The sequence below is a fragment of the Fundulus heteroclitus genome, chromosome 13 (assembly GCF_011125445.2).
Source record: "Fundulus heteroclitus isolate FHET01 chromosome 13, MU-UCD_Fhet_4.1, whole genome shotgun sequence".
Lineage (NCBI taxonomy): Eukaryota > Metazoa > Chordata > Actinopteri > Cyprinodontiformes > Fundulidae > Fundulus > Fundulus heteroclitus.
Genome location: NC_046373.1, coordinates 25306966 through 25321136, shown reverse-complemented (window position 1 = coordinate 25321136; position 14171 = coordinate 25306966). Strand labels below are relative to the sequence as shown.

Sequence of the window (14171 nt, the reverse complement as noted above, 5' to 3'; positions counted from 1 at the left end):
CTGATGTGCAGCAGAAAAAAATACTTTGTATAGAGAAGAGTCTTTTGAAATGATATATTGCTTGCAGCGTTTGCAAAAAAATGGTGAGGTTAGTAAAGTCAGAAAAATTGGCTTTTATTTGAGTATCTCCCCATCCGTTTGGTGCGCTGGATGCGTAACGGTGTGTCTTTGCATTGGCAAACCCAGTCTGCCCCGCATGCATCGTCTAGCTGCAGCTGCATGGAGAGGGCGACCTTCACAAGTAATACAGAAACAAAATGACAGATTTTTCATTGTTCTACCAGCCGATGACCATTTCGAGCCAGTCATGGGTAAATTTGCCCATTTTAATCCCTGGTTGATCTCCAGATGTGCTGTGCCTTCTTTCACATTGTTACAAATACTAAATTTCTTCTTATGCTAAGTTCTTAATAATCTGTAGATTATTTATCAAGTACAACAACAATCTCCATGCAGTGGGTACCATATTTTGTTCCAATATAAAGAGGTTTCAGGCCTGTTAAATGCCTGGGAGGCATCTAAGATCAAGCAATTTACACTTTATACTATTTAAGGCAATATTTCGATAGTCACGGATAAGTAAAGCATCTTTTTCACTATCTTTTGGTAGCAGTATTACAACACATACTTCCTGCTTCTCCGAGCTAAGATTCCACTGACAAAACAACAAAAAAATAGAATAATGTTGATTGTTTAGAACATGTGATAATTTCTGTCCAAATTATCCAGCATGTAATATATTATATTCCCCACTTTACCCTAAAAAATATCTGATCATTTAACTTTAACAGCCCCTCTGAATTTATTTGCTGCTAGATGATGAGCTAATAGCTCTCATAGGTGTTTTCAAGCTTTATAGCTTAAACAAGTTGCTTGCTTCGCTCGACTACGGCAGAAAATCTCTTGTTGTCTGCAGTGGGATCACAATTAGCAGAGACAAGTCGCCCCGTTGTCACTCCGTTTCACGTTTTTGTTGTTGTTGTTGTTTAAATATTCTGCTTTACAGTATAAAAAAAGAAGTGCAGACTGTTCTGCACAACAGAATCTGTGGATTTTGTTCCTTTTCTAAAACTGATTTGTCTCAGCATGGTCCTCACTGGTCTCTGGTGTCCAACCCCCCCATCCCCCCCTGTTCTGTCAGTGTTGAAGCCAACACCTCAATCCCAGTCAACAAACAAACAAATCCAGCAAGTCTTTGTTTGTCTGAGTCGCTGTATGAGTTTTGGCTGAACACTTACTTGGTAAAAAATTTGCGAGGGGGGGATTATAAATTATTGGAGTCCTGAAATAGCAGCAGACCCCCCAGTGTGGCAAAGTTTGATAGATGAAAGGCTCTGCCTAGGGCAAAGAGTGTTGACAGAGTCTGCTGCTTGTTCCCTCCACTGTCTGTTCTGACAGAAGATTGAATGTCTTAATGTGTCTGCTTGGCTTTTTCGCATCAAAATAGAATCCATTCAGATGGTTTCTTCTAGACAAATGTCTATTTAAAAAAAAAAAAGGTTGAGACACAACTTCACACACTGTCAATTTTGAAAGATTGCCTCTACTTTAGGACAGCATCAAAATCAACACTTGACAGCTAAAATCAATAATCAATATGCAGTGTTTTAAATAGCCAGCAGTGGGTATTTGCAAATGACATGTTTGCCCATCAGTGGTGTTTAAAAAAAGAATTGTGCACCTATTTTTTTTATTTTTTATTTTTTACTTTCAAATTCCAGTTCACAAGGGTTTTATTTGTCCCACAGGGGACAACGTCAGGAAACAACAAATGCATCTTCCTCGCTCCTAAAATAAATGTAAATGTGCTGTTCTATTCAAGAAAGACAACTCTTAATACGAAAACAGTGCCCGGTACATTGATGTCATAAAGTTCTATTAAGTAAAAGAAAAAAATTACTCCACAAATAGGGCCCTTTATAAACCAACTTACAGTTTTTGTTTACCTTCTTGGAAATTTCATGTTTGAAGTTGAAGAAATATTTCTCTTTTCAAAGCTGTAGACTGGCCAGTGGTGCATTTTGATTCGTCTTTTGTAAGACATTTAGCTCTGCTCCCCTTTTAACAGCAGGAGAACTCAGTCAGTCAGTCAGGAGAGAATGAAGGAAGGAAGGCAGGGAAGAAGGAACTCAGTCAGTAAGGAAGGAAGGAAAGAAAAAAGGAACTCAGTAAGGCAGGAAGTTAAGAAAGAAGGAAGAAAGCAACCAGTCAGGATAGAAGGAAGGAAGCAAGCAGTCGGTAAGAAATTAAGGACTTAAGGAAAGCAGGACTCAAGGAAGGACGGAATTAAGGAAAATGGACTCAAGGAAGGAAGGCCTTAAAGGAGGAAGGAAAGAAGGACTGAAGGAAGGAAGGGATTAAGGAAAGAAGGACTCAAGGAGGGAAGGGCTTAAAGGAGGAAGGACTGATGGAAGGAAGGGCTTAAAGGAGGAAGGATAGAAGGACTGATGGAAGGAAGGGCTTAGAGGAGGAAGGATAGAAGGACTGATGGATGGAAGGGCTTAAAAGAGGAAGGATAGAAGGACTGATGGAAGGAAGGGCTTAAAAGAGGAACGATAGAAGGACTGATGGAAGGAAGGGCTTAAAAGAGGAACGATAGAAGGACTGATGGAAGGAAGGGCTTAAAAGAGGAACGATAGAAGGACTGATGGAAGGAAGGGCTTAAAGGAGGAAGGACTGATGGAAGGAAGGGCTTAAAGGAGGAAGGATAGAAGGACTGATGGAAGGAAGGGCTTAGAGGAGGAAGGATAGAAGGACTGATGGATGGAAGGGCTTAAAAGAGGAAGGATAGAAGGACTGATGGAAGGAAGGGCTTAAAAGAGGAACGATAGAAGGACTGATGGAAGGAAGGGCTTAAAAGAGGAACGATAGAAGGACTGATGGAAGGAAGGGCTTAAAAGAGGAACGATAGAAGGACTGATGGAAGGAAGGGCTTAAAAGAGGAAGGATAGAAGGACTGATGGAAACAAGGGCTTAAAGGAGGAAGGATAGAAGGACTGAAGGAAGGGTTTAAAAAAAGAGGATAGAAGGACTGGTGGAAGGGAGGGCTTAAAGGAGGAAGGATAGAAGGACTGATGGAAGGAAGGGCTTTAAGGAGGAAGGATAGAAGGACTGATGGGAGGAAGGGCTTAAAAGAGGAACGATAGAAGGACTGAAGGAAGGGCTTAAAAGAGGAAGGATAGAAGGACTGATGGAAACAAGGGCTTAAAGGAGGAAGGATAGAAGGACTGATGGAAGGAAGGGCTTAAAAGAGGAACGATAGAAGGACTGGTGGAAGGGAGGGCTTAAAGGAGGAAGGATAGAAGGACTGATGGAAGGAAGGGCTTGAAGGAGGAAGGATAGAAGGACTGATGGGAGGAAGGGCTTAAAGGAGGAAGGATAGAAGGACTGATGGAAGGAAGGGCTTGAAGGAGGAAGGATAGAAGGACTGATGGGAGGAAGGGCTTAAAGGAGGAAGGATAGAAGGACTGATGGAAGGAAGGGCTTGAAGGAGGAAGGATAGAAGGACTGATGGGAGGAAGGGCTTAAAGGAGGAAGGATAGAAGGACTGATGGAAGGAAGGGCTTGAAGGAGGAAGGACTTGTGGAACTTTAGCATCATCAGGGTTAACCTGCTTACAAAGCTCCTCAGGAGCCACAGAGGTGTTTTTATTTGTTGCCATGCTGGCTCATTACACGCTCCAAAACAACAGCGCACATTTATTTACTGTTGCTCCCAAGTCTGCTGCAGCCGCTCTCGTAAACTCCTCCGCTCCCCACTCCAGGCCAACCCACACATCAGAGCGAGCACAACAGCAGCGTCAGATATTTGCACAGAGGATTCTCCTACTTTTACAGAGATCCACTTTTTTTTACTATCCGACAGGCTTAAGCCTCAATCAAACTGTCATTTTCCCAGTTAATTTCAGCAGCAGCAGTACAGCGCATGAAAAAACCCCAACATGATAATAACTTTGTGTTATCAGGAGAGCCGGGGGAGGTGTAGTGGTGGTTGTGACTTAGTTTGTGAGTAGGATGATAAATGAACATGAGCTGCTATCTAAACTCAGTTTGTTACTGCAGCCGCTCTGCTCAGGTGCCAGGTGTTATTGGAGGTGGAAATCTGCGATCCAGATCAGTTCGGCTGACTGATAGATGGTGGTGGCCCTGAATGCTGAAATCCACTAAACCCTGCCGATTTAAGATTAGTTTCCTCAATGGTTCGAAGTTCAGTTTTTTTTTTTTTTTGGTTTTTATTAAACCTTAAAGAGAAATCTGACACTTTCAGACGACCTTTCACTTATAATTAAAATTAGTATTATTTGATTTTCATTGCTTTTCTCTGAATCATAAAATGAACAGTATGTATTTTTTTTTACAACTTCAATGTCACATAAATTTGCCATTTAATTTCTGCATCCACTGTGGAAATCAAGACTAAGGGGCAAAAACTGAATTCAAAGAAATTACTTAATTTTGGGTCTCGAGAAAGATAAAAGTAATATAATAAGCCACTTAACAGTCTAAAATGAATAGGCTGAAGCCAAAGCTTATCAGTGTCTATCATTCAGCACATTATAAGTTGCATAGAAGATCTGTTGGACATAAAACAAAAAAACACCTTAATGCTTCAGAGTTTCACTAATTTAAAGCTATAGTTGGTAATCCTGTTCAGAAACCCTATTTGTCATATTGGGTAAAATCGTCCTTTCATCCTGAAATTAGTCAATACATTATGTATTCAGAAAAAGGAGGTAAAAAAATAAATCTCTGTGGGAGCTGGAGGCCTTTAAAAACTCTGACCAATCCCTGCTCTTCGCACCAAAGGGCAGTGATTGGTCAGAGTTTAGGTTCTGTTCTCACCCCCCTCTGTCCTTCATGTTCCAGTGGTATCACACTATCTATTGGTTGTCCCACATGCCGATCAATCTGACGCGCTCACCTAACGCCACTTCTTGTGTTTATGTATCCCGTTAGCTTAGCGGCTAGGTTAATTCAATTCAATTTTATTTTATCTATATAGCGCCAGTTCATGAAACATTTCATCTCAAGGCACTTTGCAAAGTTAAATTCAATCAGATTTTACAGATCGTTCAAAAAAAGAAAAAAAGTCCTATCTAAGGAAACCCAGTAGATTGCATCAAGTCTCGACAAGCAGCAGGTTAGCGGTTAGCCTCTGTGTTAGCCGTTCATTGTAGCTCCGCTGCTATCACCATATAGACCAGTTCATTGTTATTGTTTTGAGGCGGGTTTTTCGCGCATGCGCGCCGGACTGGTAGGCAAAAGACGAACACAATGGCGGACGCAAACAGAGAAACTGACGAGTTCTCCGCGTATTTTTCTTCTTTAGATAACGTACTACAAGATCGTTTTAAGAGTAAGTTGATGGTTGATGGTATCAGATTGCCAGATCCACACAGCAAAAGCCTTAAGGGACGGAGCGAGTCTGTGAAATGCTGGCCAAGCGCTCCGTACCATGACATATACAGCTGCCTTATAAACATGGCAGGCCAGTACAGACAGAGAGCACGAAAGCCATGAAACCACTGGACGGCTACAATTATTTTAAATCGGGAAAAAGGCTCCAGCATCGCCCGCGACGCCATGAGGGATTAATCGGTCAGAAAATGGATGGATGGATGGATGTTGTTCACACATGTTTGTGCAACAGCACAAAGTGGCGTCGGACACAGGCCGCGTCTCAGCAGAGGCCCGGTAGGTTAAAAAAAAAAAAAATTTCACTACGGATTATTTAGGTGTTTTTGTCTTGTTAAAATGGGTGGCGGTGTCGGCGACATTGCAGCGTAAACACAAGTACTAGCGCCCGTGAACCGGGGCGTAATGGCAGCAGCAGCTGCTGTAGCCCCTGCTGCTAGCTGCTGCTAGCCGCCCCGGCCCGGCCCGTGTAGCCGGCGGCGCCGGCCGTGTAGCCGGCGGCGCCGGCCGTGTAGCCGGCAGCGCCGGCCCGTGTAGTGTTTACGCAGCAGCCGCTGGCTGCTGCCGCAGCCCGTGAACTGGCAGAGCAGCCGCTGCCTGCTCCGCCGCTGCTGCTTGGCTGCTGCTGCTACCGCTTCTCCGGCCCGTGTAGTGTTTACGCAGCAGCCATTGTCTGAAGCAGCAGCAGCCGTTGCTGCTTCAGACAATGGCTGCTGCTGCTACCGCTTCTCCGGCCCGTGTAGCGATCTGTGTACCCTCCGCCGCTATTTAAGTAGAACAATGACTAGAGCAGAATTAAGTTGTATTTACCGGAGATGAAGTGTAGACTGCAAATTCTGTCGTGTTATGGTGGCTCCCCCAGTCCATTGGGAGTGTCTGCCTGCGCTCTTTTCATTGAAAATATCCATTTCTTTCTTCGTCCTTTCTCCTTCGGTAAACGACAGAAACGTACATCCAACGATTTGAAATGCCTCTCTGTGCAACCGGGAGCACAACAAGTCGTAGGCATTGCTTAGATTCCATAAATAAACGAAGTAATAGTACGCTCTAAATCACCCGTTTTGTCATGTAGTAGACGAGAACAGTACTGTTTTCTGCCTACCAGCGGGACCCGGATGTAGCGCTGACGTCACGCGGGACGTCACGCGTGAACTACCCTATACTTTGAACATGGCTGAGAGTCACAAGAAGCAAAACCACGTTCATGTTTATGAGAAGAAAAGGAAGGCCTGAGTAAAAAGAAATAAGACCAGAGTGGATTTGGGATATGTTTTTTCATGCGATTCCTCTGAAGAGCGGAACAGCAAAGGAAGATGGTCTTGCGCAAGCAAGGAAAAGAGACTCGGGGAAACTCCCTGAAAAATCGCCAAACCTAGCTTTAAAGTCCTCAAGAGTCTACATGTTTTTTGCCTTTCATTCTACCCTTCCTAACTTTTCCATATATTCAAAAAGCAAAAAAAAAAATACTCTCAATTTTAAAGTCATTGCACAATCTAACTTCCAGACACACATGAATTTCACATTAGTGTTCACGGGACGTCTATTAAATGCTGTGTCTTGTAAGAATATCAAAGCATAATTTGTTCTACGGAGATTTTATGTGATGAATGAACACAAAGTCGTGCATAACTGGGAAGTCTAAGGAAAATACATGTTTTTATTTTTTTATTTTTAGAATTCTTTCTTAATTAAAAGATGCTTGTAATTTTATTCAGTCCCGTATGATTTAATAAATAAACTAAATAAACAATTACCTTCAGAGGTCGGCTAATTATTAAATAAAATCCATCTGTTTGTCATTTTATCTTAGGCCTTAGAGAGACAACATTAATGAACAAACAGCTTCGTGATAACTTGTGTACGAATATTCTGTGGCGAATAATATGAGACTAAAATTTAACCTTTTGGGCAACGTGCAACATGTTGTGTGAAGGAAGAGTAATTCTGCACATAATGTTGAACAGTGTCCCCCACAGTAAAACACAATAGTGCATAACCAAAAGTATTTGACTTAGTACGGATCCTAAAGTATCGACTCGGCCAAGTACAAATGCCTGCCTCACGTGTTGGTCTGTCACATAAAAGTCCAATTAAGGGCATTTTCAGTTTGTGTTCATAACAGAAAAAGAATACCTTTGCTAGGCACTGTATATAAAAAAATTGGTTATCCAAAATGTCCATAACTCCCAACGGATTGTATCATCTATAATCCCAGCTAAAAGTGTGCCTACTACCTCTAAAAGCATAAATATAGTGTTATCTTCATAAATCTGCATCATATCAAACCTTTTTTTATCCATTATCAGTGCCTCTTCCTGTTCGCCTGTCTTCCGCTGTTTGAAAGAGAAGAAATCACCTAAAAGACGTCATCGGTCATTTATCTGAATGAATATACCTGCATGAATATAACTATATAGGAATGTGTGTGCATATATATATATATATATATATATATATATATATATATATATATATATATATATATATATATATATGAATTTATATATATATATGAATTTATATATATATATGAATATATATATATATGAATATGAGTATATATATATATATATATATATATATGAATATATATAATATATATGTATGTATGTATGTATATATGTATGTGTGTATGTATATGTAATATTAGTTTAACTGTAGTCTGAGAATAACATTGGGCTTTTAAAGGGAAAGCAACAGTATGTATGTCTGGAGAATATTATGAATAACAATAAAATATAAATGATTTAAAATCAATTATAATGAACCCTCTCAAAATAACAACAATTTTCAGACTCAGACAGAGTCTGAGTCTGAAAATTGTCGTTATTTTATGATTAACTCAACCTTTAAACTTGTAGAGTAATCAGGAAAAAACAAAGAATATTAAATATCTTGGTTGACATGAAGAACAGAACAGTATGAGGTTTTGTTTTCGTCCCTGCAGTCCACTCAGTGAAAAAACATCAGGTGGAAAGTTAGAGATCACGACAAGAAGATGATGTCAAGAAGAAGTGATGAAGAACGGTTATTATAGAGGGTCATAACAATTTATGGAGCAAATTCCTGCAGTGAAAATTGATGTGCTGCGATCTCCGCAGCTTATCATTTTGTGTGTGTGTGTGTGTGTGTGTGTGTGTGTGTCATCTATTGTCCTGTCTCACTAATCACAGCAGCTCGAGGCTTCATTTAATCAGCGCAGCGCGGCGCAGCGTCCCATAATAACTTATCAACAGGCGCAGCTTATAGATGAAGGTTTAATTGCCAGAATGCTGCAGTGTTTCTTATTATAATGTAAAACAAAGGGACAGTGGACATAAATTACCTGTTTCCAAATAAGCACCGTTTTAGGATTAGAACTTATTTTTAAACATTTGTAAACCATGAGTTTTAATGGAAAATCTGTTTTTAATCAGTGATGGGTTTGGAGGGGGAAAAAAAGTGAAGATTCAAAGCAGATTTCATATTTTTCAGGGCCACAACCACCTAAAGCATCACTTCTGCTGTTAATCAGATCTAAATCATTTTCCACCGCGCTGTGAACTGTCATGTCAAAGCATCCAAATGGGAGAAAGTAATCAGCGTGTGAAACTAGAAAGTGCTGGAAGATCCTCTTCAGAGGATGCATGGTCCTCCGAACGGGAATGTGATGCATTTTAATAAAAGACTCTGTTGAAAATGTTTTATCCTTTTCTCTCTGTTCCTTGTTACGAAGCACAATGATAGTCGTGTCAGAGATGGATTCCATTCAAATCGCTGCACGCTTTCATTAGAAAATGTTCAGGCAGCAACTGGACTGAGACTGATTCTGATCACTGATTCTTTTTTTTCTTTTTTTTTTTATCCTAAGATTATTCAGAATTTGTTTGCATATCCAGCTTACATGTACATGTAATACACAGTTTAAGGTTTATATTGCATTTGCTTTTGTTGTAATAACTGAAAACTTCTTTCAAATGTCTGAATCTAGGTGATAATTGCGGTTGTTAGTTTAACTCCCCAGCTAAGCATTTAGTGTCAGCTCTTTTCATTATATCAGATGTTTCTGGAAGGTTTTAACATGTATTTTATTAAATTCAGTTTACTGATATAGGACCAATTCACAACACGTCGTCTCAAGGCCCTTTACAGGGGAAATTTAATCGAATCAAAGATGACAGGTTGGTCAGAAAGTTTCCACTCTAAGGAAACCCAACAGGTTGTATCAAGCCTCTCCAAGCAGCATTCACTCCTCCTGAAGGAGCGTAGAGCCACAGTGGACAGTCGTCTGCATTGCTGATGGCTTTGCAGCAATCCCTCATACTGAGCATGCATGAAGCGACAGTGGAGAGGAAAACTCCCCTTTAACAGGATGACAAAACCTCCAGCAGAACCAGATCCAGGCTCAGTATGAACGGCCATCTGCCATAACCAACGGTTTGAGAAGACAAATATGGTTTCACCTTTTCAAAGAACTGTGTTAAAGCTCTCCCCTCTAAATTATTTTTGTATGATTTTGGATCTCTTAATTTCAACTTTTTACCAGGGTTTAGATCTCGGTTCTACAGTTTAATCTGCTGTTTATCAAAGTGAAGCTCAGATATTCTTCTGGCCTCGTTGGATTGTCTGCAGTTGGTTAGCTTATGGGGACCGGTTAATCGTTGGTTGATTCTGCATAATACGTTTCCCTTTTGGTTAAAAACATTTTGTTTTTCACAATCTTAACGATGGTCTTAGATCATTAGTTGGACGGACACTATCAAAGGATTTTCTAATGATTTTTCCGATGTTGTTCGGAAAAAGCTGATTGATCAGTACTGTGGGCACAAACTTGGACCATAGTATATTGCACCTTTAAACCTAGTTCTGTAACATTTTGATATGAAATGTCTGAAAAATGTGGGGTTGTGCTACAGCAGATTAGATTTGTATCTTCCCTTTAGCATTGTGCAGTTTACTAAAACAAAACTGACTCTACTATCCTTTACATTTTTGGTCAGTCAAACGTTAACAACAACAAATAAATCTTGCCAGCAAAAAGAGAGTTGCGTTTAAAGTCTGCAGGAAATAAGAGTTTTACTCTGGGTTTTAAGTGGCTATTGTTTTGCAAAGATCAGGGTTTTCTGAAATCCAATTTTGCTGCAGATTTTTTTTAAATAAAAGCAATAGAATCTAACAGAAAATAACATTTTTAAAAACTCAAAAAAGTGCACCAAAACTGCTGTTGATGCATTTGTAGCCAGAAAATAGCAAAGTTAATAGAGTTGATGCATTATACACAAAATAATATATGTGTCGATGTTGCACCTGCTGATTGCTAGTCAGTGCCAATCAGGTGGAAATTGCCAGATTGCTGCATGTGTAAGTATCTGCTTGTTTTGCTAAAGAAATTCAATCAAACCTTTTTTAAAGAGGCTAAAATGGAATATAGTTTAAAACGCAAAAGTTCTGAATTTTCAGCAAGTTAAGTCATTTTCTAAAACAATCACTGGCACATTTTTCTATACAGAAATAATTTCTATAATGGCCTAAGAAAGGAGAATTATGTCTGATTTTATATCAGACAGTGAGAAAGAAATGGTTATCCTTTTAGTCAGCGCCTGTAAACATTTAGTTTAAACTGTAATTTTCTGCTCTGTGGGGGTTATAAAATGTTCAGAACTGCTCGAAATTAACGAAAAATACAAATCTTTTTTTTTACAGCAGCACAAACCGCAATTTTCCAGGCATTTTCTTTACAGTTCAACAAATGAAACAAAAGGTAAAAGTATTTTTGGCCCAGATTTATGCCCGTAGAACCGATATGATCAGTATGCAGAGTGAATACAAAAATGTAATTTCGTTGCATAAATCTTACGACAGTGTAATGAGATTGCAGTTGGAATAAGATGACATTACAATATAAAGTGCAGCAGCGATAAGAATGTGCAGGAGAAAAACAGTGTTTAAAAAAAAAAAGTGTGCAGAAAAATGTTCCATGTTTATGGTGCAAAAATAATGGTGCAAAAAGGCATTGATATGAAAAAGTTCAGTGCGGTGCAAAATAATATGGTGCAAAAATGCAGTAAACGTTCAGTTGTGTACCATTTAAATGGATTATAGAAGTTCAGCAACGTTGGTAGTGCAAAATAATGATGCAAGTGTGATGCAGAGTCCAGTTAGAGTTCAACAGTCTGATGGCAGCGGGGAAACTGTGCAGCTCAGATCAGCTCACTGAAAATAAAAGATATCTGTGAATAGTACATTTGATTTTTAGCATAAGATTATGGATTTCTGCCAATTTAATTTACAGTAGACTGAAAAATTACAGGGTTCTTAAAGAAATGAAAAGGTCCAATGGGAATGATCTAAATAAGAATACCTGCAAATATCGTGTGGTTCTGTATGACTTATGATCTATTGTCCTGTTTCAGTAATCGCAGGGACTATTGGTCCTGATTTAATTCAATTCCAAACAAAACACGACTTTAAACATAAACCACCTACATGGATGGAGTGCCAGCTTCTGGCTCCACAATTGCTTTTTAATCCCTTTCTCTGCCCATATATGATTTAGATTTTCCCTTTTTAAGGTAGTAATAATCAGAATTCCCGTCAGACTGACATTTCTATGCATTGTTAAACAAAATTTGACACTTCTGAGTGTTTTTTTTAACCTCTTTTCTCTCTTCTTTCGCTTTTTTTAGATTTTCCGCCATCACTGCTGCTGGAAACATACGCGAGGAACGAATCTGAAGAATGGAGAAACAAAAGTTTTTTTTTTTTTTTTTTTTGTTTTTTTTAGTTTGTTTTTTATTTTCTTTTAAGTGACAGATATTGTACTGTATTATTATTTTTTAAAAACCAATTCTTATCTCTTGATTGTCGCATCCGAGGTCACGCACAACATCCTCCTCCATCCCGTTTGAGGTAATCTCATCCGCGTGAGTTTAACTGGAGACCGGGCTTCAGAGGCGGCCGGTTCTATTGGGCCACATGAGCAAGCAGGCACCCCCGCTGAAAGATCTGAAGAGCTCAGATAGAAATTCAGGGTCACAATCTGGAAAAGTAATTGAAAATTCCCTCCTTTTTTTTTTTTTATAGAGTTCATATTTATGCTTCCGGCTTTCCCTGCGATGCTTGTGTTTAACCAAAGTGTTATAAAAACAAAACAGTAGGCATTTAGGCTAATTCGCATTAATACGAATGACAGAGCGATTTAAAAGTCCTGTAAACAATCATAATTTCCAATCAGGACACGACACGGTGAGCAGTGTGCAGGAGCTGTTTTGATTTCGACATGCGTTTAAAGTTTTCCATAAAGTCTAACTACGTATGCCTTTTTTTTTTTAGGTTTACCAAGGGTTTAAACAATTGCGGTTTCAAAATTATTGTTCCTAATGTTTAAAGTGCTTTTAAGGCTTTGCCAGCAGAAGTGCCTGAATGATTTTTTTATTTTTATTTTTATTTTATTCTTTCCGCCATTACGTCACACTGCCTGTCAGCTGCCTGAAAGAAAGTTGCTCATCTGTTTGAGCACGTCTTCTGTCCCCAGAAACCACAAACAGTTTTAAAGCTAACGTAGGTCTTATAAGCAGGTGACTGCGGGCTGGTTGTTAGAGCAGATAGAACCGACTAATTATTCCGCTGATAAAAGGTCATTAATTCACAGCTTTAGTTTGTAACAAAATCCAAAAAAGGTACAACAATCTGTGCAATAAGCAACTGAAACGGACTGATGCCTTTAGCAGGTAACTTCATGGAAATGTCGAAGTTAAAATAACAGAAAAAACTTTATTAACCATGATATTCAATAAGGTTTTTATTATCAGGAGTACGAAAAATTGTTGCTTTTCCATTTTAAAAAGCAGCAGTTTGGCCATGTTATACATTTTTCATTTTTTTTTCTGTAAATTTCATGAATTACAATTAACACTTGATATCTTTACTCACAGATATTATTACGTGATAATCTTGGCATTCCTTTTTACAAGGGGCTCCTACGCAGTTTGGATAATTTGCTTTACAGAACAATGCACTTAAACTGCTATTTTTTTGTTTCATGAAAAAATGTAGTAAAGCTCACAAAAAAATTTTTTTCTAGAATTCCTTGTTTAACAAGTAAAAGACGTCGGTTTTGAAGAAGTGCTGAACTAAATCGGCCCAGATGGTAAAAACCCAGCGTAATGGCTGTGCACCGTTCTCCAAAAATCAAAAGCAAGGCCGGACTGTGATTAAAGCAGAATATTTTGTACTCTGATGTCTCGGGGAAAGAAAAAAATAAATCTGCAGAAAGGAAATTTTGAAAGTTGAGTCTGAAATAAAAAAATAAAAAAATAGGTAGGAACCCTGTTTGGAACTGATGCATGTCTTTTGATAGATCAACAGGTATATGTTTTTAAACTCACGTCTGATAATGTTTGTGAATAACCTAAAACATTTTTTATTTTTTAGTTTTTTTGCACATTTACCAAAAGGATCCTAAGCACATTGCTTTGTTTCTGAATATTAAGCGTAAACTCCCTCTTCTCCCTTAAGGGGCGGCATGTTTTATATCCCAGAGTTATTCTAAGGACCCCCCTGATGCACATGAATGACAGATGTTACATTTTGTTGTCACATTTTGCTGTTTGCACATAAAGTAGCTTGAAAAATGCTTTTCTTAGCAACCCGATGGGATAAAAACTGGTTAAAATCAAACGTGGCTCTTGAGAAAGGAGACTTAAGATGAATCCCGTTAATTTACTCATTTTCTCTTAGTGGAAGATGTACATTTTTCTAAACTTTGTCACCTAAAGG

At 38.9% G+C, this 14171-nt stretch overlaps 1 protein-coding gene across 2 annotated transcripts in view; it reads left to right on the top strand.

The window, feature by feature from the left end:
* Positions 1-13465, top strand: part of LOC105915858 (zinc fingers and homeoboxes protein 2) — a 188006-nt gene extending 174541 nt beyond the window's left edge. For both annotated transcript variants that reach the window (XM_021309308.2, XM_021309309.2), the window contains exon 5: positions 12080-13465. The gene's annotated coding sequence lies outside the window, so the exon portion shown is untranslated. The remainder of the gene's footprint in view (positions 1-12079) is intronic.
* Positions 13466-14171: the final 706 nt, after the last annotated feature.